General features: G+C 43.8%; 1 pseudogene across 1 annotated transcript; it reads right to left on the bottom strand.

The window, feature by feature from the left end:
* Positions 1-5,753: 5,753 nt before the first annotated feature.
* On the bottom strand, positions 5,754-19,299 carry LOC309366129 (cytosolic 5'-nucleotidase 1A-like; annotated as a pseudogene). The gene is made up of 7 exons (XR_014173324.1): positions 19,157-19,299; positions 16,795-16,853; positions 14,602-14,769; positions 13,667-13,796; positions 9,958-10,052; positions 9,020-9,198; positions 5,754-6,977 (listed from the first exon to the last, which is right to left on the bottom strand). The product of XR_014173324.1 is annotated as a cytosolic 5'-nucleotidase 1A-like (transcript).
* Positions 19,300-25,934: the final 6,635 nt, after the last annotated feature.

Genomic DNA, 25,934 nt, shown 5'->3' with positions numbered 1-25,934 from the left:
TACCAGTAAATCACTCCCAGCCCCTTCTAGGATCTTTACCTTCCCCTCAGGGAAACAATCTGGGTTGCCTTGCCTAGCTAACCACTAATTCGTCCCTAACCAGGCTCTAAATTGATTCTTATCTAGGTACTTTTCAAGCCCTAACACTCACTGACAAACAAGCCCTATCACACAGTTTGACTGCCAGTTTCTAACCTTTTAATATTTCTCTCTCTCTCCTGACTGGATAACACTCCACCCAGCTCTGATTGGTTACTGAGTCACCAGGAGGCTGATCCAGGGTCTGTCCATCACACTCCCAGTTAAAAGAATTCTAAGTACCAAAGGAGTTTTACTAACAGTCTGTTTTGTGCTGGGCTACATGAATGAAAGGGACGCAGGTGGCGCTGTGGGTTAAAGCCTCAGCGCCTAGGACTTGCCGATCGAAAGGTCGGCGGTTCGAATCCCTGCGGCGGGGTGCGTTCCCGCTGCTCGGTCCCAGCGCCTGTCAACCTAGCAGTTCGAAAGCACCTCCGGGTGCAAGTAGATAAATAGGGACCGCTTACCAGCGGGAAGGTAAACGGCGTTTCCGTGTGCGGCTCTGGCTCGCCAGATGCAGCTTGTCACGCTGGCCACGTGACCCGGAAGTGTCTCCGGACAGCGCTGGCCCCTGGCCTCTTGAGTGAGATGGGCGCACAACCCCAGAGTCTGTCAAGACTGGCCCGGACGGGCAGGGGTACCTTTACCTTTACCTTACATGAATGAAAAACCAGCAACTGTTACAAGATCAAGAAATCATGAAATTGGTAATACACTACTGAATTGGAAAAGGATTGATGTTATGAAATTATCCAAAATTAATTTTAAGGCCCCCCACTTTCAAATATTTTGTCTAAAGCAACATCCTCTGGGTTATATGCGATGAAGTCATCCCATTCATGCAAGGACTTCTACTTGTGCAACAAAACTCTACCCCCGCCCTCTTTCCCCAACAAACCCCTCCAAAATCCATTCTGGAATGTTTCCTCCCCAACCCTCTAGAGCAGATTGTGAGGGAAGGCAAGGGAAGAGGGAGAGGAAGTTCTGCTGCAGAAGTCCTTGCCTGAACAGGGCAAGGGCATTGGATGCAACCCACTGACTTGAATTGGACAACTTTGACAAAAAATAAATAAATGTCATGGGCTTTCATGGATTTTTTTTTTTAACGGTCTAAAGCTCAAAAGTCTGGGTTTTAAAAAGGCATCTGATTCAGCTCAGGAAGGAAGCCACAGCACAACACAGCAAACATTTTACTGGAGCGTTCCATCCATCATTTTCAGGACCTTCCAAACTTTTGACGATAAGGAGATTCAATCTTGTAGGGGGACTTAATCCTCCGCAGTACAAAGCTTCAAGGAGAGAAAATGTCAGCTTGTAGACAATGTAAGCAGAGCAAGGAACCAATGGTGAGACTATACTGGGACCACAGCTCCAATGTGGCAGCTATGTGGATCTTGCCATCTGCTTGTGAGTGTAATAAGATGCTGTATGGTGGAAAGAACCGAGCCTTTGATTCTGCCGTAGGAAGAATGCCAGGTTCACTTGTGGCGAGGCAATGGACCATACTTGTTACAACTGTCCTTAATTTAGGCACCTGGCTGGTAGCCATAGGTGATAAGGTGTGCAGGTGGGCATGGATGCTGCCAGGGGAGGGATCACTCTGTTCCCCCTCTTTGCCCTGCATGGCAACCAAGAGAGCCGCCAGAGGAGGGAATCCTCTTTCTTTGCACCAAGTCACAGAGCTCACCATTCTTTCTTTGCCAACCCACAGTAGTTTTTGGTTTTGTTTTTTTAAAGCTTTAAAGTTAGTAACTTTTGTGGACTTCTTTCAATGTCTGCCTTAAAAAAACAACCCCACACCCTTGGACTCTTGTCAATAACGGAAGGAAAATGCCAAAAATTGAGAGATACAGGGCAGTCGTGCTCCGAGTGACCACTTGAATGACATAATGAAAAGGACTCTATTCCAGTCTTTAATGACTTCATAAACCTATTCAGTAACGCTGGCTTTTCTGCGTTCTCCTCAGGGCAAGGTGCCCAGCTGGTGTACATCAAACCCACAGCTTCAGCAAGTCCAGTCAAGCTACGCCGGTGACATCTGCTGGGAATCTATCCTTGTACTTGGAAACAGTTCAGTGCTACTTTGGTCTTGGTCAGCTTCCCAGGGCTTGTCAGGCAGCTGGATAATAAGGCCTCAGCTGCACCACAAAACAGCTTTAGCCAGAAAGCTTGCTGTTTCCTTTCAAAGTGTATTACAACCCTTTCAGTTTGTTACTAGTGGCCAGTAACCTCGCAGTCCAAAGGCCCACTCCGCCATCCATTCACGAAGCGTGAAAATTCACCTCATGTGGCTGCTTGTTCAAACAACAGCACTTACAGAAAGATAATTTCTCTTAAGCCCTAGAGGAAACTGCATAGCTGAGTCACATTGGGGGGAAGGAAGATGGTTGAGGACAGTGCTCTGTAAAAAAAATAATCTGGGGAAATCTGGAAGAGGAAGCCGGAAACCCAAATACTGCCCTGAATAGAGCTGTGGAGGTCTAGACTCACATCTCTCCTTGCCTATTCAGCTCCCAAGGTGACCTTGGGAAAGGCACAGGTGCTACCAGTGTAACTTACCTACTTTTATTCTTAGGCAATTTTGTGAGAGAAGAGCTGTATATTTACCAGCTGGAGCTGTTTAGTGGAAGAGCAAGCTATAAACAAAATTAATAATAATTTGGAGTTACTGGTAAGAACAAGACAAACCCTTCCCTTTCTCTCTTTAGGCATATTTTGCATAGTGTGTGATTACCTTATATGCTTATGGAACTTGATGGCACAGAGACGGCTCATTATTTCCTCAGCAATTACACACTTGAGCATTCCTGTTTGTCCAGGTGACAGAGACACCCTAGGCCTGTGGGTGGTTGTTTCCCTCTTCCCACCATGCATCTGGATAATCTCATCATGTCCTTCCCACCTGCAAGTCTTTCATTTCTGCACCACTTTTTTTTTTTTTGGCCTTGCTTAATCCCCTTTCGCTCAGATATTTGACTGAGTCAGCCTTTAACATGACTGTCAGGAAAGCCAAGGGAATAGGTCTTAATTAAGAGAGTTCATTTGATGTCGCTATGCGGTACGGCTTGTTTCCTGCAGTGGATTCTCTCCCAGATCTAGAGCAGAGCCACTGAATTGGCAATGTTGTTGTAGCTACGACTGGATGCTCTCAGGTTATCTTCCTTCTTGCAAATTATGTGTGTGTCAAATTCATGAATCACCATGGTTGCAAATGGTTCTACATTAAAGGAAAGGACTGTGATCTTACACCTTGTTTTCTAACCCAGTCTGCAATGTTTTCTATGGCTACTTAATTGATTCCAAAGGGTAACTGCCACCACAAAAAATACCCCTACCCTGCATTGTGCAGAAGGGGTCTCATCATCATCATCATCATCATCATCATCTATTTTTTTATATCCCGTCCTCCCCAGCCGAAGCTGGGTTCAGAGCGGCTAACAATAAAAGTAACACAGTTTACATAAAATCACAATCAATTAATTGAAATGCATTCTAAAATCAATTTAAAATCAAATGAATGGCAACCATTGGGCTAGAGTTCTGTGAGGATTACCAAAGGAGGCTGTGCCTTGGCCAAAGGCCTGGTGGAACAGCTCTGTCTTGCAGGCCCTGTGGAAAGATGTCAAGTCCGGCAGGGCCCTAGTCTCTTGTGACAGAGTGTTCCACCAGATCGGAGCCACAGCCAAAAAAGCCCTGGCTCTGGTTGAGGCCAGCCTAACCTCCCTGTGGCCCGGGACCTCCAAGATGTTTTTGTTTGAAGACCTTAAGGTCCTCTGTGGGACATACCAGGAGAGGCAGTCCCATAGGTGTGAGGGTCCTATAAGATGGTACCTGCAGGAAGCCCTCATCTGCAGAGCACAATGATTGTTGGGTTTATAAGGGGTGAGGCAATCTTTCAGGTGCCCTGGTCCCAAGCTCTATGCAGCATGGCAACAAGGATTCAGCTGATATAAATGTGATGGGTGTGCAGCAAGTGGCGGGGAACTAATTTGAACAAAATAGTGCGTTGCAGCCAAATGCAAACTCTTATTTCTGCTGGCTAATCGAGAAATAACTCAGGTCGGCTAAAGCTGATAAGAATATTAAGCTGAAACCTGTTTGACTGCTTCCTGACAGGAAACCAAAAACAAAACAAAACAAAACCTTGATGATGCCAAGGAAAACTGCTTTCGCCAAGATTCCTCCCTGGTGTGTTAGCTTCATTCACGCAGAATGAATAGGCTTCAAGCATGCAGTTGCTCCACCTGCCTTCCAAAGTGCTGCACCATCTAGTTTGCAAATGCCCAACTCAGTGGTAGAGCACATGGTTTGTATGCAAAAAGTCCTGGGTTCAATTTCCTGCATCTTAAGGTTGGGCTGAGAAAGACTCCTGTCTGAAACTCTGGATAGCTGCCGAGAATCACTGTCGACAATACCGAGTGGGTTGGGCCAATGGTCTGGTGCTGGGTATAAGCTAGTTTTCTGTGTTCTTTGTTCTTTTGTGTGCGAGCGAGTGGGAAGTCTAAAGAGTAGTCAAACTTGCAAATGCTAAAATATATAATATACAGCCTTGACAGGGATTCCATACAGGGTATTTTTTAAAAAGAGACCTATCACAGACATTGACACGTTGTTTCGAGGTCAGAGGGGGAAAAGGAATGTTATATTCACAAGCAAGCAAGCAAAGAATAATCTTGACTGTACTAGAAAGAGCAGGGATAGGCTAAACCAGTGGTTTTCAACCAGTGTGTTGTGGCACCCTGGGGTGCACTGAACGAGTCTGGGGTGCTGCAGGCAACACTGGCCTCTGTCCCTCTTTCCTTCCCTCCCTCCTCTGATGCCTCCGCCTCCCAAAGGCTTGCACAGCTGTTTATTGCAGTAGCCCTGACTATAAGCTCTGCAGGCAGCACCTCTCTTTGAGGTGGGGGGTGGGGCAGCTTAGAGATTAGGGATGGTGGCGGCAGCTGCCCAGAGGACTCCCAAGGAGAGAGGAGAGGAGGCTGATGGAACACTAAGGTTACCAGATTTTTTTTCAATGAATCTGGGCACCCTTTTCAACTTCAATGGATTTTGTATAGGGATTGATTTGTACGGTAAATTTGGGGACTGTCCGCGGGAAATAGGGACGTCTGGTAACCTTATGGAACACTCCACAAGGGAGGGTCTTCAAGAAAGGTCGAGAGGCGGCCAGCTATGCAGGCGAGGGGTGACATAACTGGGCTCCTGAGCCCCCACAGGAGTGCTGCAGAAACAATGTAGTTGGTCAAGGTCCTGGACTCAAAAAGGTTGAAAATGTCTGGGCTAAACCATGCCTGCTTTGGTAGAGAGCTCTGTGCTGCCCTCGTGTGGGTAACATTGGTATAAACAGATTGGCCAGTTTTAGATTCTGCATCAGTTGCCCCACTTAAAGTCAACATTCCACTGACCTCAGCAGAATTCTGGACGTGGCTGAATAAGGCACTCATGTATGCACTCTCTCATGATGAACCTTTGATGCTTCTGTTCGTAGTGCCTTCCAGGCTGTAATAATAAACCTAATGTAATACTTGCTAATATTTTATTTGTCCCTAGGGGCAAACAACTTCCTTCCCCCCATTAAAGCTGCATTGGAGGATTTTTACCATTGCATGTTATTGAGCTTTCTAGGCCCTTAATAACCCTAATTTATTTATTTCCATGTGCACTAACAGAAACAACAGGTGCTTTTTGGGGTGGGTGGATTTTCATTGGGACGGTAATATGGGACTGCCTTGTCGCCTCTGCTTCTGTGCACCCAGAAAATCTGCTCCAGATGTCTGAGGAACCTTCTGGATCTTGGGGAGAGGCAAGGGGGAGGTCCTATTGCATGAGTGGAAGCAGAAAATTCAACATTTGGGGAAAGAGTGCAACTATCACCACAAGTGTGGACTACCTTAGAGCCACCCTTCCCTTCCTTTCTCAGAGGTGTGGTTCCAATGGTAGTTATTATTGTTTTGCTGTGTTGTTATAAATTTGTTTTTGTGGTGTTTGTTTGAAATGTGTCCTTGTTTCTTTGTTGTAAGCCACTTTGAGCATTTTTGTGTGGAAAAGTGGCATACAAATAAAATGAATCAATGATGAGTTCAGTGAAATTTTGGGGAGATTAGCTTATCTTCTGCATTTATACCTTAGGACAACTTCACCATTATATTTCTGATCAGTGCCATTTTAGCTTTGTATTTTTAAAAACCCACTATTTTTATTTCTGCTCTTTTTGCATACTCATATATAAAATATTAAAGGAACAGCATTTAAATGAAAATGCATTTTAGTGCAATAAAAAAGGCTAAAAACCCCCAACAATCACTCTGCTTTTTTTCTAGTCACCATTTAGCTATCAAGTTAATCTGTTATACTTCAGTCATTGTTCCTTTATGAGCTTTCCGCTGCTCAAGTTAAATGGGTCCATATATTTGGATTTGTTCAGAATATATTGCAGCAAAGCAGCCAACACTGTTTCTTCATGCAGCAGTTTTGTTCCCTTGGTCCCTAAATGTAGTTAATGCCGTTTCAACTTTGTCCTGTCAGTCTGAAGCTTTGCCCAGCCATCCTTCAATTTGTTCAGTCACCACAATATTGCAGCCATGATGTGTTCCCTGTCAGCAGTCACAAGGAACCAGGGCAGAGGGTATGCCAACATCCTGGGCACCCTGGATATTGTGAAGACCATCGTCAAAGAAGATGTGGGGCTGAATCTTGGAGAGGATGGGGCCTTTAGGTGCTCCATCCATGAAGAAGGCCTCATCAATTGCCAGGCCCCATTCCCGAAGCGTTTTTATAGCCCGGATGCCCATGTCACGGCCACTGCGGGCAGTTACCAAGTAAATGCGGATGGGAGAGTCCTCTTTGCCAAATTTTTGGCGCATCTTGCCAAGATGCAAAGCAAATGCTTTGAGTGGGCCCTGTAAAATACAGTAGACAAAAGAGGGAGACATTATATTATTCCACAGAACAGTAAATTATAAACCAAACAATTCTGTTCAGAGAGGGAAATAGGATTCTTGGGACCTTGTTTTTTATTTTTATTTTAAAGTATAATGTAAACCACATGGGTTTATCTTACTTTATCCAAGTGACAACATTCAAGGAGTGATTATAAAAATGGCAAGTTTTTAAAGAAGCCACTGTATATGTGATCATTTTATCAGGGCACGGGAGAAGAGTTTTAAAGTGTACGTCGGCTGTCTGACTTTAGCATTCACTAGATCAAAGTACAGAAACCAGAGAAGATTGCTTTGTAAAGATAGATCAATGCAGCAAAGCCCCATCAAAAGAATCGCCTTCCTGGCCACTTCAGTCCTTTGAATTGGGTGGGGGAACTGTGGCATTTCAAAGAGTCAACTGACAGGTGAATATGTGTCATTTGATGACTTGCAGTTGAACATATTCATCGCCTCCAATGAAAAGAATCAGGTTTGAGATAGTGCCAGGTGATAGGAAAACTGTCAGACACATCATCTGTAGTCATCAGGTAATGAGCATGCCTGTGTGAATTCATCCGTCATCTCTCAGGCCTCTGCCAGTCAGGACCCATCATGCCTCTAATGCAGCCTCCCTACTTCCACTAACCGTACAGATATGAGCCTTGCTGCTGTTATCTACACCCTGGTAACCTGGTAGTTGAATTACCGCAATGCATTATATACATGAAGCTGCTTTAGGAAATGGTTTGGAAACTTCACTTGGTCAAAACAGGGCAGCTAGGTTATTACTGGGGAGTGGTAATGTCAGGGAACTGCCATCGGAGCTAGAGGCGGAGGCAAGGCTCCAGAGCGATGCTGGAGAGGGGCCCAGCAGGGAGAGAGGCAGCCCATCGGCTGGGGAAGGAAATCAGCGTAACACCAGGGGTGAAGGGGGGCAGATGGGGGAATCGGCGAGGGGGCTCCAGGACTCCTCGCCAGAGACCAGCGGGGAGAGCACGGGTCCTCTGTTGCCCACACCCTCCCTGCGCAGAAGGCTTCCGCGCAGGGAGAGTAGGAGGAGACTTGGCGTCAAAGAACTTCTTTGCTGGAAGAAGTTCAAGAAACGCCCACTGATGGATTCTGCCAGCGACTGAGACAGCCACGAAGTGAAGGGCTGTCCAGACAGAAAGGGTTCAACCAGGTAACCTAGCCAGGAGTGGCGGGAATTTACGCACGAGCAACCCCTAGAACCATTACAGGTAAATATGATCGTATTACACCAGTGCCCCATGATTTGGAAGCCGCCCAGAGTGATTGGGGCAACCTAGTTAGATGGATGGGGTATAAAATAAAAATAAAAATAATTAATATTAGCAGCAGCACCATACCTTCCAACATTTCTCCAATGAAAATAGGGATGTCCTATTCCATGATAATTGTTTTATTTGTGTTGCACAAGCCACATTGGGCAGCTTGCAACATATATAAACACATAATAAAACATGAAACATTTTTTAAAAAAACTTCCCTATACAGGGCTTCCTTCAGATGTTTTCTAAAGGTTGCATAGTGACTTATCTTCTAGGCTCAGGGGTCGCATAACTCCATACCCTCCAATATTTCTCCAATGAAAATAGGGACTTGCTAAGGAAAAGTGGGACATTCTGAGATCAAGTCAGAAACCAGGATGGCCACTGTAAATCTGGGACTGTCCCTGGAAAATAGGGACACTTGGAGGGTCTGCTGCACCGGCTCCCAATCTGTTTCTGGGACTTTTAAAGCTCTGCATGGCTTCAGGACAGGCTACTTAAAGGATCATCTTCTCAGCAGTTGGGTATGTGCAGCTGCATGAGCAAAGCCCATCGACTTAAGCATAACCCTGACCTTGCCACCTCGCCCTTGCTCAAGATCTCAATAGCTAGTTATATTGATTCATGTATATTATAGAAATGAGTCTTGGAGGGAGAAATCACTCATATACTTTGTGGGGGCGGGGGGGGGAATGGGTGCCAGCAAAGGATAAGAAAAGTAAGCAACCTCACCTCTCCCATGGGCACACTTTCCATCTTTTTCTCATACTCTACAGCCCCCTGCAGCCCCTTCTCACGAAAGACCCGCTCCGTCTCGTCTGAAAAGAGTACAGCATCACCGTCAAAGACAACGCGCAGCTGGGTGCTGGGAGCCTGGATCTCCTGCTGGAAGATGAGTGCTGCTGAAACTCCTGTATGACAGAGAGACGGTTAGATTGCCTGTCTGGAAGTGGTTCAGCAGAGGATGCATGACAGACACAGCTTGGGCTAGGCCCCAATTTAAATACCCTATTCTCTGGCATGAAATGATCTCCTGAGGTTAAGCAGACACAGATGTGGTGTATCTCTGGAAGTGACAGATGTGAGGCATGCTCTGTTGGTTCACAGCCTGCTCATGACTATTAAAGCTTTTAGATGTCACAACTGACTGCTTTATTTTTTGTTTTATTTTGCTGTCAGCCTTCAAAGGGAGGAGGACAGGTTGTCTTTGGTGCAGCTGCCTTGTCACAACAACAGGCTCCGGGGGAAAGCAGAAGAGACGAAGCAGTCTTGCCTAGGGTTGAAGCCTCTCTCCCACTTTCCCCGCGCACTAGCTGAACAGGTCAGTGTTTCCTCAAGATGTCTGTTCAGAAGTGTGAGGAACACTGCAGCGAAACGCTATTCCTCTTCAGCAACGAATGTGGCTTTCCTCACAATCACGCCGCTAGAGGAACTTACCACACTAAACAATGACATCAACTGGGATTTATCCTGGGTACAAACCCACAAACAGCATTTCGGAGCGAGAGAGCAAGCGCATTTCTCTGTTGTTTGAACTTGATGGTGCGCAGATGATTTTGAGAGGACATATGGAAGGAGAGATGGTAGGCCCAGGCCATAAAATCAAAGCAATGTCAACAAACTGTAACAGGAACTTTTTAGGCGAAAGAAAAGAAGAAACAGAAACAAACCTCTCTGAAGCGCATTGCACACATCAGTCATGTCAGCTTCAAGTACTGGGTAGAATCTTCATCACTGACAAAACAAAACTTGGAGATCTCCAGACCTTTAATCCAGGGACAAATAAATATTGCGCAGTCAGTTGTAAAGGGGGGACTACAAGGAGTTTAAGCATATTAGAAGAAAATATACCATATTACAAGGTCTGATTTGCAGGGCTGAACTAGGCAACTTCTTCTTAATCTTGGTTGTGCAACACTTAGAAATTGTCACCAGATGTCACTATAGCGCTACTTGCACAGCTAGAACAAAAAGTATCAAGTCTTTCATTCTGGACCAAACTGGATACAATGTCAATGGCATGTAAGCAATTCATGGGCATAGTGTTGTTTTTTTAAAATGCCAATGTGGGGAGGCCCAAGCAGGATCAGGACTGTCATGCACAGGGAGGGGCATCAACAATAATTTCCCCGGTCATCACCTTGACAAAAATCACCCCTGAAGTTGGCATTAGCATTTGGAGGGAAGCTCCCATTGGTGCCCTAGAACTGGCACCTCACAGACTCAGTCAAATCTATGCCCAGTCACAGCACCAGTGCTGGAGTGCAACTCTGATGGGGTAAACATACGTTCTTTTTTAGCCCCATCCTAATATTAAGCAGTTTTGACTCTCTGTTGAAATAGAAATCAAGAAAATCATAGGCATTGACATAGCATTCAATTAGTTGTTTTATATCCTGTTTAGATATATGTAGGTTAAAGTGCCAGATCAGAATGTGGAAATGTTCACTTTTAATAGCAACTCAATTGATTATTGATTGTTGATTAGTCGGCATTGCAAAAAGATTACCCCACTATCTATAGAAGGCCAGTGTCTGCAGGTATGAGATATGGCTTATTCAATCCAACTTTGTAGGAGTCGGAGAACGGAGGTGCCAAAATAATGTAATTATTGAGAAATTGAACTTCTTCACACAGTATTGGAACAATAGAGTACAGGACACAATGCAGCCCTACTCTGTTTTGGGGTGGATTTAAGCAACAGTACTAATTACGAAAACAGAACAGCAGCACTGTTAGAATCTATGATTATATTATTCTAACAGCACTGCTGTTCTGTTTTTATAAATACTGTCAAGCATGGCAAAATGATTAAAGTGGTCATACGATAGGAACACCCGCAAACTATTCTGCATCTTTTATTGTTTTCTTTCATTTTCACTAATAAAGAAAGAGGAAGGAACTACAGAAAGTTGTGATCTTCAAATGGTGGGTTTTTCTACATTTGATGCACGTACAGGGATAGGAGTGGTTATCTAAAGCACATACCCAAGACCTGAAAGAGGGGTTTGGGGCCCAAGGGCAAGGCAGTACTTATGGTCCTCTGGCTTCCATGACCATGTCTGACCCCTCATATCCTTAGTTCTCTATCCTTAGTATAGACTGCTTTGAGGAGAATGGTGCTTCTGCTGTTGAAATTCCATGAGATGTGCTGATAGTTTGAGGCAGTCTCAGGCTCACATGCCCTTGCATTTTGAATCTGAAAGTCCCTGTCTTGGTTCCAGGCGCCTTCCCCCCTCAGCACTCGCACTGTGGTATGCCCTCAAGGGTTCCACCCATACAAGTCCTGGGAAATAAGTACAGCTGGTTAAACTGTACCTAGGTGAGTCAGAGCTTGAGACCACACCTTGGCTGCTTCCAGGTAGCCTTGTGTTTCTGTTCACATAACTTCACAGCGTCCCCAACTCACATCCTTGCACAATGGGGAATAAACACCACAGGAAAAGTGGCAACCTTGCCAACTTGTAAATGCAGCACTTGCTCTCTGCTCTTCCTGCATCCTTTGTGGAAATTTCCCTCCATACTTTTATGTTTGTAGCATGTACCCTTTCCCTGCAAATTGTGGGGAGGCTGCAAAGTCTCAGAGCTCATATTCACAGCTATAACCCAGATGATTCTTAAATGTGTCATCTCCTTCTTGGAGTACATGCCTGGTTCTGATTTTTTTTTTGGAATGTGGACCTAGTCACAGGCAGATTGGGCTGCATGGAAACCTCCCACGGTGGTGAAGCAGGGGTACATACAGACACAAGTCTTCAAGGAAGCTAGTTGACATGTGGGATAAGTATAGACTGAACCATTTGCAATATGAGACACTGCCATGTATGTTCATTCATGAGTCTGTTCCATCCCATCTCCACATTTACCTGTGTGTGTGTTTTTAAAAGCATGAAAATTCATAGTTAAATGTGGATTTAAGCACATATTTTATCACAAACAATGCATTTCGCTACATATTTCATTGCAATGTGGGCAATCCTAAACATACTTTATATAATGCACAAATTTCAACAGATTTTTATACATTCCTTTGAGCCAACGCAATGACTGTTTCGCAACATTTGGAGAGGTGTGAAATCCAAAAGAAAATTTCAGTGCAAACTTGGTCAGTGCACTGAAATATGTAGGCCAAACAACATTATCCTCCATCCTGAGATGCCACTAAATTTTGGAGCCAGATGCTCCTGTCTTCTTCACCTTCTGCCTGCAAACAGTATAGTCCTGTTCATATAGATCATGATCTTAAAACAAAGATGGTGTCTTAGGCTGCAGTCCAAACCATATTTATTCAGAAGTAAGTCTCCCACTGAATGCAACGGGCTTACTCCCTGGTGGGATTCCGCCATAAGTTACTTACTGGTGCTATTTGCTACTCCCTGGTATGTATATTGTTGTGAGTTGTTTCACACTTAAAGTGACCTCCATGTGTGCACTTTGGCAATATACAGGGACTATTTGTGCTTTAAGATCAGCAGGATGAAATGTGTGGTGTGAGGGCCCAGGGAAGTGCATTTTCAGTGGTGATTCTTTGCATATGGAACTCCCTCTATTTCAAGGTGTGTGCAGTCCTACCTTTATGTAGTGTTAGGTCAGGCATCCCCAACCTGCGGCCCTCCAGATGTTTTGGCCTACAACTCCCATGATCCCTAGCTAACAGGACCAGCGGTCAGGGATGATGGGAATTGTAGTCCAAAACATCTGGAGGGCTGAAGGTTGGGGATGCCTGTGTTAGGTGATTTGTCAAAATGCACCTTTTTGGTGTGCATTTGGAATGCAAGGTTGACTAGAAAAAAAGGTCTAATTTGCTGCTGGTGGTACTTTTAGTAAATTGCTACATAAATCGAATCATTATGAGCTGCTGTGCTTTACATTTTAAATGAACGTGTGTGGGTGTTTTTAAAGAGTTTACTTCTTTTTAATTCGTTTGACCTTTTAGCAAAGTGCCCTGTGGCTTCTGCAAAGGGCAGGATATACCGTATATCACTGAAACAAACTAATACATGAAACCACATTTGCCAGTGGCTGCCTGATTTGTGCAAATGCATGAGCCTTTTTCTAGATGACTACTCCAGTTATGGGTCTCCCAAGGCACTCAGAAGTGGTCCTCTATAAGCATGAACTAGCCTCCTATTTCATACTAAGTGCTGTCTTCCTAGCACAGGGATGAACGGCTTTGTATCGTGTCCAGTGTCCTTACCTCTTTTCGTTTCTCGATTCACAATACATACGGATTGGTCATTGTAATTTGCAGAAATGCAAACGTGGTCATGAGGAAATCAAAATTACCCCCAGAAAGAATGAAATTTACAATGAATGGAAAAAATGAAATCTAGAGGTTTCTGGAAAATGGCTTAACAGTCTTATGTCTAGGACACCTACCGTGTTGCTTAGCACTGTTGATGACGCGCATACCACTCTCTGGACTGTTATTGGAGAGGACAATCACATCAAATAGCTCCTTCTCCTCTGGGTCTCTTTCAAGAAGTTTCTTGTTCACAAACTGTGCTGCCTGGGGTGGGGGAGAAGAGTCCAGAGGTGTATTACCATTCATTACTATATAAACCCTGTTACAGATAGGTAGCCGTGTTGGTCTGCCATAGTCAAAACAAAAAAAATTCCTTCCAGTAGCACCTTAAAGACCAACTAAGTTAGTTCTTGGTATGAGCTTTCGTGTGCATGCACACTTCTTCAGATACTCATATAAACCCTGGCCTTTAAGGCTGTAAGTGGTGAAGGCAAATGTGTTAGCATTTTAAATATGGCTCAGATTACGGTATTTGAAAGCATCTTCACTACTCTGAAAGCACAGGTGCATATTACTGTGCGAGAGGGAGTCGTGAAGAAGAAAAACCAGATCCACAATTTTCTAGCAGTTTCAGGGAACTGCTTCTGTCACAGACAAAACTGATTGTACAGTATTTGCACTGCTTATGGTGCTCTCACATACCCACTCCCCAGTTGTGGGACAAAGCAATTGTGCAACCATTTATATATATATATTAAAAACTGGAGTTTTTTGCAAGGCAAAGTATGAATGTGCATGCAAAAGAACACTTATACAATCATTTAAAACATCTTTACTGTCTGATTGAAACATGAGGGGGGCAAGATTAACAGCCACTTTTGCTGTTGAAATGTAAATAATTTATGGGTGTAAAGCATATTGCAAAGCCAGATTAACAGTGCAGGTGAAAAATCTACTGCCACCCATTTCAACAGCAAAAGTGTCTGTTAATTCTGAGATGAGAATTCTAAAAGACACAGGGGGTCTGTATTTCACACATGCCTTGACCGAGCTGTTCTGGGCACTTTACCTGGATAAAAGCAAAGGCTGTCCCTGGCTCCAAAGGGTTGTTCTCGTTCGTTTGCTGATGCTTCACGTACTCCTCCTTTCCCTTTGTCAAAAAGATCTCGTGCTCCTTTTCCAGGTTGAAAATAGCCCTTGTTGTCACAGCAATGACCAGAGCTTCCTTGGGATCTTTCTGAAGAGGAAAAGCCCGAGAACAAAGTCGAGGTTTGGCAAAACTGCGCTGAAGGAAACCTGAACGAACATTTGTGTCTCTCCTGTATATTTGCAACTCCTCCCCACTCAAAGCCACACTATTTGCATTTAAGACTATTTCACTGCTCTATGTTTTGGCCACCTCTCCTTACACGAACTGACCTGGAAACAGTAATCATCATCCAAGGCCCTTCTTCATGAGCCCCTTTCATAAGAAGTCTGGAGGGTGGTATCTCTGCTTGTGCAATGCTCTCTCCAGGAAGATTTCCCTGGCACCATCTCAATCTATCTTTAGGTGCCAGGCTAAAAACTTCCCTTTTGACCCTGGCTTTTGGCCCTTGATTTGAAGGTGTATTAAATATGTGTGGCCTCTCTTAGTGAGGCAGGATCTCTAAAACCTGTCTTTTATTTGTTTGGATATGCTTTTAAAGGTTTTTATTAGTTGTGTTTATTGTAATTGGTTTTAATATTTAAAATTTGTGTTGCTTTTGTGAATATAAACAACAGCAGCAGCAAGAATATGCTTATAGCACATACCTCTACCTTCTTGGGAAACTAATGCTCAGAAACATGTATATCCTGGCAAGCTTAAGGCAAGCTGTCCCTATAATTACATCCCCTGCAGAGAGCACAGATGTGATGAAGCAGAACTTGAACTCCAGTGTCAGGACTCCCAGCCCATGACTTCAATTTGTGAGCTGGCAAAGGAACTACAGAAAGCAGCCAGACTAGTTTTAGGCATGTTTGAACAGCAATAGGCCAGAGTACATCATCTGGTACCAGCAGCTTGCAGGTTAGGCTTGCTCACTTGACTTGAGTAACAAGAGGACTATTATTAGCCCTTGCGAGGTAAGTGCAAATCTGCAACCTTGTGGTGGTAAAAGCAGCTGTGGATGGAGTTTTAGGAACCAAATGACTGAAAGGATAAAGGTAGTATTCCTTCTTGTTGTCATCCTTGGATAGAAACCCCTCAGCGACAGTTCACAACAGAGAAATGACCTTTAGGATTCCCAGGGAGCATTCTGCCTTTGAGTTAGACTGAGCCTAATGGGAAGCACCCTGCTTTGTTTTGGAGGAACTTTCTGATCATTCCAGACCCAGAAAGGGTTCGGTGCTAGAGAACATGCTTTTTCATGGAAAGCACACCAGGTTCAAAACCTAATATCTCCAGATAGGGGAGAGACGCTGCGAATCAGTGTTGACAGTATTGAGCTAGATGGACCAATGGTCTGACTTTTTTTGTTTTGGTAAACAAATTTGTATTAGTTTTCCAATATTCCCCCAATAATAGCCAAATTATAACAATATCAATATCTGACTCAGGATCCAAGGGAACTTCCTATACAGTGGTACCTCGGGCTACATACGCTTCAGGTTACATATGCTTCAAGTTACAGACTCCGCTAACCCAGAAATAGTACCTCGGGTTAAGAACTTTGCTTCAGGATGAGAACAGAAATTGTGCTCCAGTAGCACGGTGGCAGCAGGAGGCCCCATTAGCTAAAGTGGTGCTTCAGGTTAAGAACAGTTTCAGGTTAAGAACAGAGCTCCAGAACGAATTAAGTACTTAATCCGAGGTACCACTGTATTCCTATGGTCTCGGAATCATAGAATATGCCCAACCAATCTGGTGTTCTAAGTTTGGGACCAAATTTTGAATCACTTGGTTTTCATTTGCCCATAACAGGCATAGGCAAACTCGGCCCTCCAGATGTTTTGGGACTATAACTCCTACATCCCTAGCTAACAGGACCAGTGGTCAGGGATGATGGGAATTGTAGTCCCAAAACATCTGGAGGGCCGAGTTTGCCTATGCCTGGCCCATAACAGTGGTTCACAGATCTCCAGACTGTATTTGTCTGGAAAACAAGACTCTTAGTGTATACTGAAGGGGAAACTAGTTTCATTATATTTAGAACCCTATTGTGCTTAATTGAAAGAAAGCAAAATATAGTTCCTCCTTTAATATGCTGACTATAAACTACTATAGCTATTAATGCCATACCTGGGTCACACTGGTGTTTATGACTGTGCTTTCGAGGTCTGCCATCTTCCGCTTCTGACCTTGAAGGAGGGGAAATAGCTGAGGCACCAAGCATCACATTACATTCTATCCACTGGCAGGAAAGGGAGCATTTATCAACCGAGAGAAAGATTGCATATGACACCTATGCCACGCTATCTCTTTCCATAATTTGTGGAAACAGACCTGCAAACCTCTGTGGCACAAACATAACTTTTCATAGATTTATGCAAAACATTGTCAGAGCCAAACTGAAGATAACATAAAAGCCAGGAAATAGCAACAGATTAGTCACTGAGACAAATATAAAACACAAAACAATATAAAAGCACCCGCAGAGAGAGTAACAGAGAAACAGAAATAGAAGGGTACCCTGCTAGCATTCTCCCCAAACTGATCTCACCTCCAAGGAGAGCACCACAGCCATCATTGCCACCACAGCAGCAACGGGTGATGCATTTTTTGGAGGCAAGACCTGCTGCCCCTGTGGATTATGCCGCCTGAGGCAGTTGTCTCACTTTGCCTCTGGGTGGGCAGGCCCTGCATACGAGGAATCTTTAAAAAAGCAACTAAGCAACTACTCTGATCACCTCCAGGTTAGACTTTTGCAATGCATTGTGGGGCTGGCAGGGATTGCCTCTAGAGACTGCACAGTTAACAACAGCCACTTGGCTACTAAAATAGCAATCCTAACCCCACTTTCATAAGAGTAAGCCTCACTGAAGTCAACATGGCTTGCTTCTGAGAAGACATGGTTACAGAAGACTGCAACAGAAAAATCCTGCAGGTCTGCTTAAGTTATCTGCATGAAAGGAAGACAAACTGGAATTAATAGGAGCTACTAATGGGAGCAAGACTAGCGGTCTTGAACGCAAAACATTATTTATTTGCTTATACACCACTTGATTGTAAAATGAAACCAAACCCTGAAAGCGGTTTACAGAAAAGATAAAACAATAAAGTTACCAATAAGATGAATTAACCATAATAATTTATGACTTTTGAAAAGTTAAAATAACAAACTTAAAATTAATTAAAACTCATATCAACTTTCTAAATATCTGGGTTGCCTTGTCTAAACAAAAATGCTTAGGTGCCGAAAAGAGTACAGTGAAGGCGCCTGTCTGACATCAATAGGCAGGGAGTTCCAAAGTGTAGGGTGCTGCCACACTAAACTATCAAGTTCTTACAGATGTAGAACAGGTATTATGTGGCACCTTTAACAGTACCAGTTCTGCAGATCAAAGCAGCTAGTGGGTGTATATGAGGTAAGGTGATCTCACAGGTAAACTGATCCCAAGTTGTTAAGGGCTTTATATATTAACACCTTGAACTTGGTCCGCTAGCAAATCGGCAACCAGTGCAGATACCTGAGCACAGGTGCTATATGCTGACTAGGCCTCAGTCCTGTCAGCAATTGTGCTGCAGTATTCTGTACTAACTTCAGCTTCCGGCTCAAGAACAAGGGAAGCTCCACACAGAGTGCACTGCAGTAATCCAGTCTTGAAGTAACCAATGCACAAACTACCCTGACAAGGAATGACTGTAGTTGTTGAACAAATCGCTACTGGTTAAAGATACTTCTTGCCACTGTGGCTACCTGAACCCCCAGTGACAGAGCTGGATCCAAAAGCACCCCCCAAATTTCTTGGACACAGGAACAACTCGCCCATAGTGTCTCTGTCTTGCCAGGATTCAAGCTCATATTACAGATCCCTTGGTTGGTAGGTACGGTAGTTAGGAAGTTACCCAACAACTTCCTGTTTTGTTTCTAAAGTCTGGTAAACTTCTGCACATTCTTTTCTAACTCCTGGCCTGGCTCGCCAAAGATCAAACATGCGGAAAGGTGGGATTTTTTTTGGCAGCAAATCTGATGGGTTCGACACAGGAGCCCGAAAAGACCTGGTAGTCATTGGCTCCAAATCCCGTTGTTCATAGCAGAACCCTACAAGCCCAGAGGTAAGCCAGAGCTATAAACTAAAATTTTGACCTGTGATCCCATCACTGTCCTTACAAGCACGCGCAACTCTGGTGTGGAGCCCAGCTCACCCCAGCGGATCTCCTTCTTTGAGCACGTCCCAAAGTTTGAGAGGGAATGCTTGGCTAAAGAGCAGCAGCAGCAGGGCTGCAGAGATCATCTCTGATTCCTTTCTGCAGGATCCCTGCATCTCCTTTTAAGGGCTGAGTCCGAAAAGAAAGAGAACGGGAAGGATCGCCCCAGGGGATACCAACTTCGGCAGCTTCCCGCGAGAAAAGTGAGCGAACAGCAAGGATGGCCTGGGTTCCTTTTCCCTATCTGCAAAACACACCCATGCACAATAAATTAAAAAAGAGCGAAACTCACCAAACGCAAATGCAACTTGTCTCAACCAAAACACCCAGTATTTGAAAAAGATGCTGCCTCTTTCTATCCGGCAGAAGTAGAGGCGCCAGGCATTCTGGGACTTGTGGTCAACGCCGCTGCCTTCCTTCCCTCTTCCGACGACGACAAAGAAGGCGGCGGACTCGCTTTCCCTGCGTGCTTTGCGCTAGCGCGCTGTCAACATGCCAGAGCGGTGGGGTGAGGAAGAGTCTGGCGATGGGTGGAACCATCGCGGCAATGACAGGGCATCTCTGAGCAGCGCTGCTAAGGGGCAAAGAGAGACAAGCCCAGAATTAAATTTCAGGGTTGCCCTAGGCTAGCCTTTCATTTTGGGATAGGCTGCGCATTCATCAGCCGTAAGCCTACCACAAGCACTTTTCTTCTCACTGCTTATAATTTTACTACAACCCTTTAATTTTATGGGCTGTAAAAGGCAGCTGTTAAATATAGTCCTGCCACAAACCTCATGAAAATACAGGCTGCTTATAAAATACAGCTATCAACATATGAAGAGAATTTGTAAAAACTGATTTCTTTACCAAGTGTTTGTCTGTGCTCTCTCCTTCATTTCTGTTTTATTTTATTTATCTATTTCAAGATAGATTTAGGGTTGATATCTTTACTATTATTATTTAAAAAAATAATAATTCAAATGCCTCTGTATATGTGCAGAGCACCATTGCCTTGAACAAAGCAAATATTTTTTAAAAAAATCAAAACAAAAACCTAAGGAGGGGAAATGCCTTTGAATTTCCTCTTTTGACAAGAAACTGCTTTAAAAATACAAACATGCAGATATCGAAATCACTGGCCACAATGTTTCCATTCTACTTTTTATGACAACTGGCCAGGAAGACAGAATTCTGGTAGGCCAGTAAAATTCAGGCTGGTTGGTAATGGTATTTAGACTGTTTACCGAAGGCTGTGCTCAACTCTCACCCTGTTTATATTTCCTGTAAATTCCAGAGCAGCTGAAATGGATAGGAACTTTAACATGGCAATGCCACCCAACTCCATGAGCTGTTGAGTTTCCGCCAAGTGAGTTACAGTCATTTAATTTTAAAATGTCTAGGCTTCATCCTGATGAAATCAGTGTGCAAGAAAGCACACTTGTAAGAAAGCCCCACCTCAGCATCACGCATACTTCATACACTTTAGACATTTTAAGATCTAATTGACAGGGAATGGCTGTAGCTCAGTAGCGTATATGCTTTGTATGCCAGAAGTCCCGGCTTCTCTGCACAACTCTCACTATAGCAAAGGACACACCAGCTGGGGAGAGAACCACATTTTCCCAGTAAGAAGACACTGTCCTTTGAAGCCTTGGGTAACACAATACCCCTGCAATAGAGGTACAGTGGTACCTCGGTTTTCGAACGTAATCTGTTCCAGAAGACCAGTCACATTCTGAAACTTTTGAAAACTGAGGTGCAACGGGGAAATTGAGAAAAATAACATATACACTCAGCGGAAGCCGTTTGACTTCTGAGGCGTGTTTGAAAATGGAAGCATTTATGACGTTTGAGTTCTGAAACGTTCGTCAACGGAGATGTTTGAGAACCGAATTGCCACTGTACTGTGCTTTAAGGAGAAGATATTTGAGCACTGCACAACAAAGGCACAACAGCTGCACTAGGAATGAGTATTACAGTACTGTGCTGCAAATTGTCTGGTCAAGTCTTTGGTCAGTGAACACCTCTGACTTTTTGAAAAAAGATGTGGTACAAGTATCTCTCGCTAAGCTATTCCTCAGCTACTCTGGAGCTGGCCAAGCGTTGTTTGAGCTGCGGAGGCCTTTAACCTGCAATGCCGTTTGCGTGACACACTCCGTTCATTGCCAAACAAACAGGGCAAACCTGCTCCTGAGGAGATGGGACACTGTCAGAGAACACTCTGACTGACAGCCTTCATAAACATGGCAGCCCTGCAGGCATGCTTGTTGCTTCTCAGGAATTTATTACTTCTCCCTTACAGGGTGGAGTGAAAAAGTATCCTAATCTAGGCAGGATCAGAAATATACAACCATAATGTATGCGAGATGCATTGGGTTTCTGTAACCCTTTGCTGTGGCACATTTCAGTGCATCAAGGTAGACCTCTTCTCACACAGACCTGTTTTATAAAGGTTATGGGATTCCATTTTTATTATTCAAAGTTAATCTCCAAAAGCTCCCTGTTGACTAGTTCATTTTATCATATTTACATATTTTCTTAGATTATTACCTCTTGTGTTCTGAAGTGTCTCTGTTAGAGGAGAGACATGTAAACTGTTTTACTCCAGATGAAGATTGGGCTGTATATATGATCCATGCACTCCTTATTTCAATGTCCCTTCGATTAGTAATGGTTGAGAGCTCTATCTTTCCCCTCCCCAGATATTATGGATTACGGTACATTTGGGATGGGGAATAAATTTGTTTCAGTTCACATTTAAAGGCAAACCTAATTAAATTGCATTTTCTGAAGCAATATGCATGCAGAAACAAAGAATTCACATTTTCCCAAATTTTGCAGTGAAGCTCTCCAGCTATGTAATGTGTTTAAAAATGCTTAGAGCCTGTCATCTCACCTGCATGCCAGCTGTATGTCATCTACCCCTCGTTCTGAACTGGATTTAAGCCAGATAACTTGGCGTGCAGCAGGACCAGAAGCAGAAACCTATTGTTGCTTAACTTTCACATTTGCATTGTATTTATGTACGGTACTTATTCTTAGAGTGGGCTTTTTTGTAAAATAGAATTTATTTTGTGTTTGCTAAATTGTTGATTTCTGTTATTTTGAATTTACTGACATATTCTGTATTTTGTATATTTGTATCTCCAATGTTCTCTATTTTGATGTTTTGAAAGTTCCACAGCTTATTGTGGAAAACCAGCATGTACGTGAAATTAACTAATGAATCAATATACTGAGGTAAAGTGTGCACTGAAAGCATGTATTAGTGAAAACAACATATAAAATGAATTCCAAAAATATATTAGAAGAAGGTTGCATTAAGATACTGAAAAATTTTCATGATGACTTTTTTACTGCAAACTGATGTGGAAATGTGGAGAACTGAACTAAATATTAGAAAAAGGAGAAACCAAATGAAACCAAAATTGTCAGATTTGCCCTATCCCTACTGTAATAATAATAATAATAATAATAATAATAATAATAATAATAATAATAATAATTTATTATTTATACCCCGCCCATCTGGATGGGCCTCCCCAGCCACTCTGGGTGGCTTCCATAGAAACCAAAAATACACTAAAATATCACACGTTAAAAACTTCCCTGAACAGGGCTGCCTTAAGATGTCTTCTGAATGTCAGGTAGTTGTTTATGGCTTTGACATCTGCTGGAAGGGCGTTCCACAGGGCGGGCGTCACTACCGAGAAGGCCCTCTGCCTGGTTCCCTTTAGCTTTGCTTCTCGCAATGAGGGAACCGCCAGAAGGCCCTCGGCGCTGGACCTCAGTGTCCGGGCAGAACGATGGGGGTGGAGACGCTCCTTCAGGTATACTGGACCGAGGCCGTTAGGGCTTTAAAGGTCAGCACCAACACTTTGAATTGTGCTCGGAAACGTACTGGGAGCCAATGTAGGTCTTTCAAGAACAGTGTTATATGGTCTCGGCAGCCGCCCCCAGTCACCAGTCTAGCTGCCGCATTCTGGATTAGTTGTAGTTTCCGAGTCACCTTCAAAGGTAGCCCCACGTAGAGCGCATTGCAGTAGTCCAAGCGGGAGATAACCAGAGCATGCACCACTCTGGCGAGACAGTCCGCAGGCAGATAGGGTCTCAGCATACGTACCAGATGGAGCTGGTAAACAGCTGCCCTGGACACAGATTTGACCTGTGCCTCCATGGACAGCTGTGAGTCCAAAATGACTCCCAGGCTGCCCACCTGGTCCTTCAGGGGCACAGTTACCCCATTCAGGACCAGGGAGTCCTCGACATCTGCCCGTCTCCTATTCCCCAAAAACAGTACTTCTGTCTTGTCAGGATTCAACCTCAATCTGTTAGCCGCCATCCATCCTCCAACCGCCTCCAGACACTCACACAGGACCTTCACCGACTTCACTGGTTCTGATTTAAAAGAGAGGTAGAGCTACTGTAAAGTTACACAAACAGGGCCTCCCCCCAATCCTAAATATTTTAAGTTTGATAATGAAACCATTGTTTACAGGCAGTTATTAGGGGATCACATTAGGAATATTGCACAACAGCATCGTGGAATCATATAAGACTGATTTGATGTGAAGTTCGGTTTGCTATGTACTGAAATTCTCACCCTGGGTCAGCAGGGGGATACTGTAGATAGTTTTCACTCAGGTCCACATATGCAAATAAGGGATTGAAAGTGATGTTCAGTGATTGGATAGTTACAGAAAGTGGTTACTGTTGCGTTGTAGTGGAGCTCTATATAAGCAGGCTGGCTGAACACTTCAGTTCACTTCTGTTCTGGCCTGTGAATAAACAAGAGCTGTTTGAAGAATCGCCGTATCGTCTGATATGTTCACCCACAACTTAATAGGGTTCATACAGATACATTTGCAAATATGTTTGTATTAAATAATTATACAGGAATTTAACCTGAGATCTTCTGGATGCAAAGCACACGCTCTACCAATGAACTACTGTATAGTCCGTCTTCCTTGAAATCTTGGCTGTACCAAAAAGTAAAAAAGAAGAAAATAAAAGAAAGCATGCTAAGGACATGGACATTGTTTGAATCCAGTGCAGAAATGTATATGTGTACTTAGATTCATTCATTCATTCATTCATTCATTCATTCATTCATTTCAATATTTATAAACAAGGCTTATTTATATAACATAACACTTGGTTCACATGAGAGGGTCCACACTTAGGCATGCCTGAGCTTGAGGACAATTGCATGGAGGGAACTGGATGGCACTACCAAATGGGTGAATTCATTCATTCATCATTCTGCTTCTCTCAGATGAGTTTTATTTCTTATTGATTTTCTATTCTCCAGAAGAATGAATTGCAATTAGAATTGTCCTGGCCACAGCACAAGCACCACGGAAGTAAACATTCTGCACCTGACTGTGGCTCACGGCTGGCTTTCAACTGTTGAAGGGTATGTCTCATGCAAAGCATACCATGGCATGGAGTTAATGATTAAACTGCCTATCCCTGAACTCTGCATATGGAGATAGAAGATTGGGTGGAGCATTACACAGAGCAAATCTCGGAGAGGCAAGGGACTGACTGACATGTACACACCATTCAACCAGTTTACTGATTTGGGTGTTGTGAACTTTATTCAGCGTTAATTTTGCTGGAAAGGAGCATCTCACTAGTCAGAAACATGCTATGAGTATGAGTGCACACTTGCATGTATATTATTTAGTGAATGCAACATCAGATAATTATGATTTATTAAATATGTATACCACTCTTCATCTGTAGATCATAGGGCGGTTCACAACATAAAACTACAAAATGAAAAGGCAAAATACATAAGACAAAAGCAAACCAACCAACCAACCAACCAACCAACGACTCCCTCTCACATACACATTTTAAAAGACTCTAGAATGTTAATCAGCCAAATGCCTGGTTGAAGAGAAATGTTTTCACCTGTGAATAAAGATAGGTAATGAATGTGGGGAGAACATTCCACAAATGGGGAGCCACCCGTTCTTGTGTTGCCACCCTTGTGGAGAAGGCCCATGAAAAAGGGCCTCAAACGTTGATCATAGTCTCTGGGTTGGTTCATATAGGAAGAGGCAGTCCTTGAGGTATTGTGGTCCCGAGTCATTTAAGACTTTAAAGGGTAAAACCAGCACTTTTAATTGGACCTGGAAACTAATTGGCAGCTAGTGCAGTCTGGCCAGGATCGATGCCTTATACTCAAACTGTCTTGCCCTGTGAGCAACCTGGCTGTTGAATTCTGCACCAGCTGAATTTTCCTAGCTGTCTTCAGAGGCAGCCTTAAGTATAGCATGTATCAGAAATATAACCAAGAGCATCAGAGCATAGTAGTTGGGCTATCCTTGTCCAGATAGAGACACAACTGGGGCACCATCCAAAGCTGATGGAAGGCACTCTGTGCCACTGAGGTCACCTGAGCCTCAAGCAACAGTAAAGGACCCAGCTACATACCTACTCCTCCAACTGATGGAAATGTAAACCCCCGCAAGAGCAGGCAGTCTCCCATCCATCTGGTGGAGGGAACCATCCAATAACAGTGCCTCAGTCTTATCTGGATTAAGCTTCAGTTTGTTGGCCCTCATCTAGTCCATTGCCAAGGCAACACGATGGTCCAGCACATCTGTTGCTATGCCTGCAGATGTAAAGGAGAAGTAGAGTTGTGTGTCATCAGCATATTGCTGAAAAAATACTTTTAGGCTCCAGATAACCCCACTCAGCAGCTTCATGCAGATTTTAAACAGCACAAGGGATAAAATTGAACTCTGGGGAACCCCACATGGAAGGCTCCATGGGGCCGAAGCGCATTCCGCAAGCATCACCCTCTGGAAACAAACTTCCAAGTAGGCTTGGAACCACCACAAAGCGGTGCTACCCACCCCCAACTCAAACAGCTGCTCCAGAAGAATACCATAGTCAGTGGTATTGAGAGTTGCTGAGATGATGACTTGCATATCTCAACCATATCTCTGAGTCAGTTAGAGTGGAAGACAATAAAATCAATTTAAGGTGAGCTCTCTTTTCTGTCTGGAAAATACCCCGCAACAATGGGTATTTCCTTCCACATGGGTATTTATTGTGGGATTGGTGCTCCTCAT

The sequence above is a fragment of the Podarcis melisellensis genome (genome assembly GCF_964234715.1).
Source record: "Podarcis melisellensis genome assembly, chromosome: 1".
NCBI lineage: Eukaryota > Metazoa > Chordata > Lepidosauria > Squamata > Lacertidae > Podarcis > Podarcis melisellensis.
Note: the sequence above shows the minus strand (reverse complement) of the source record. Positions and strands in the feature narration are given on the sequence as shown.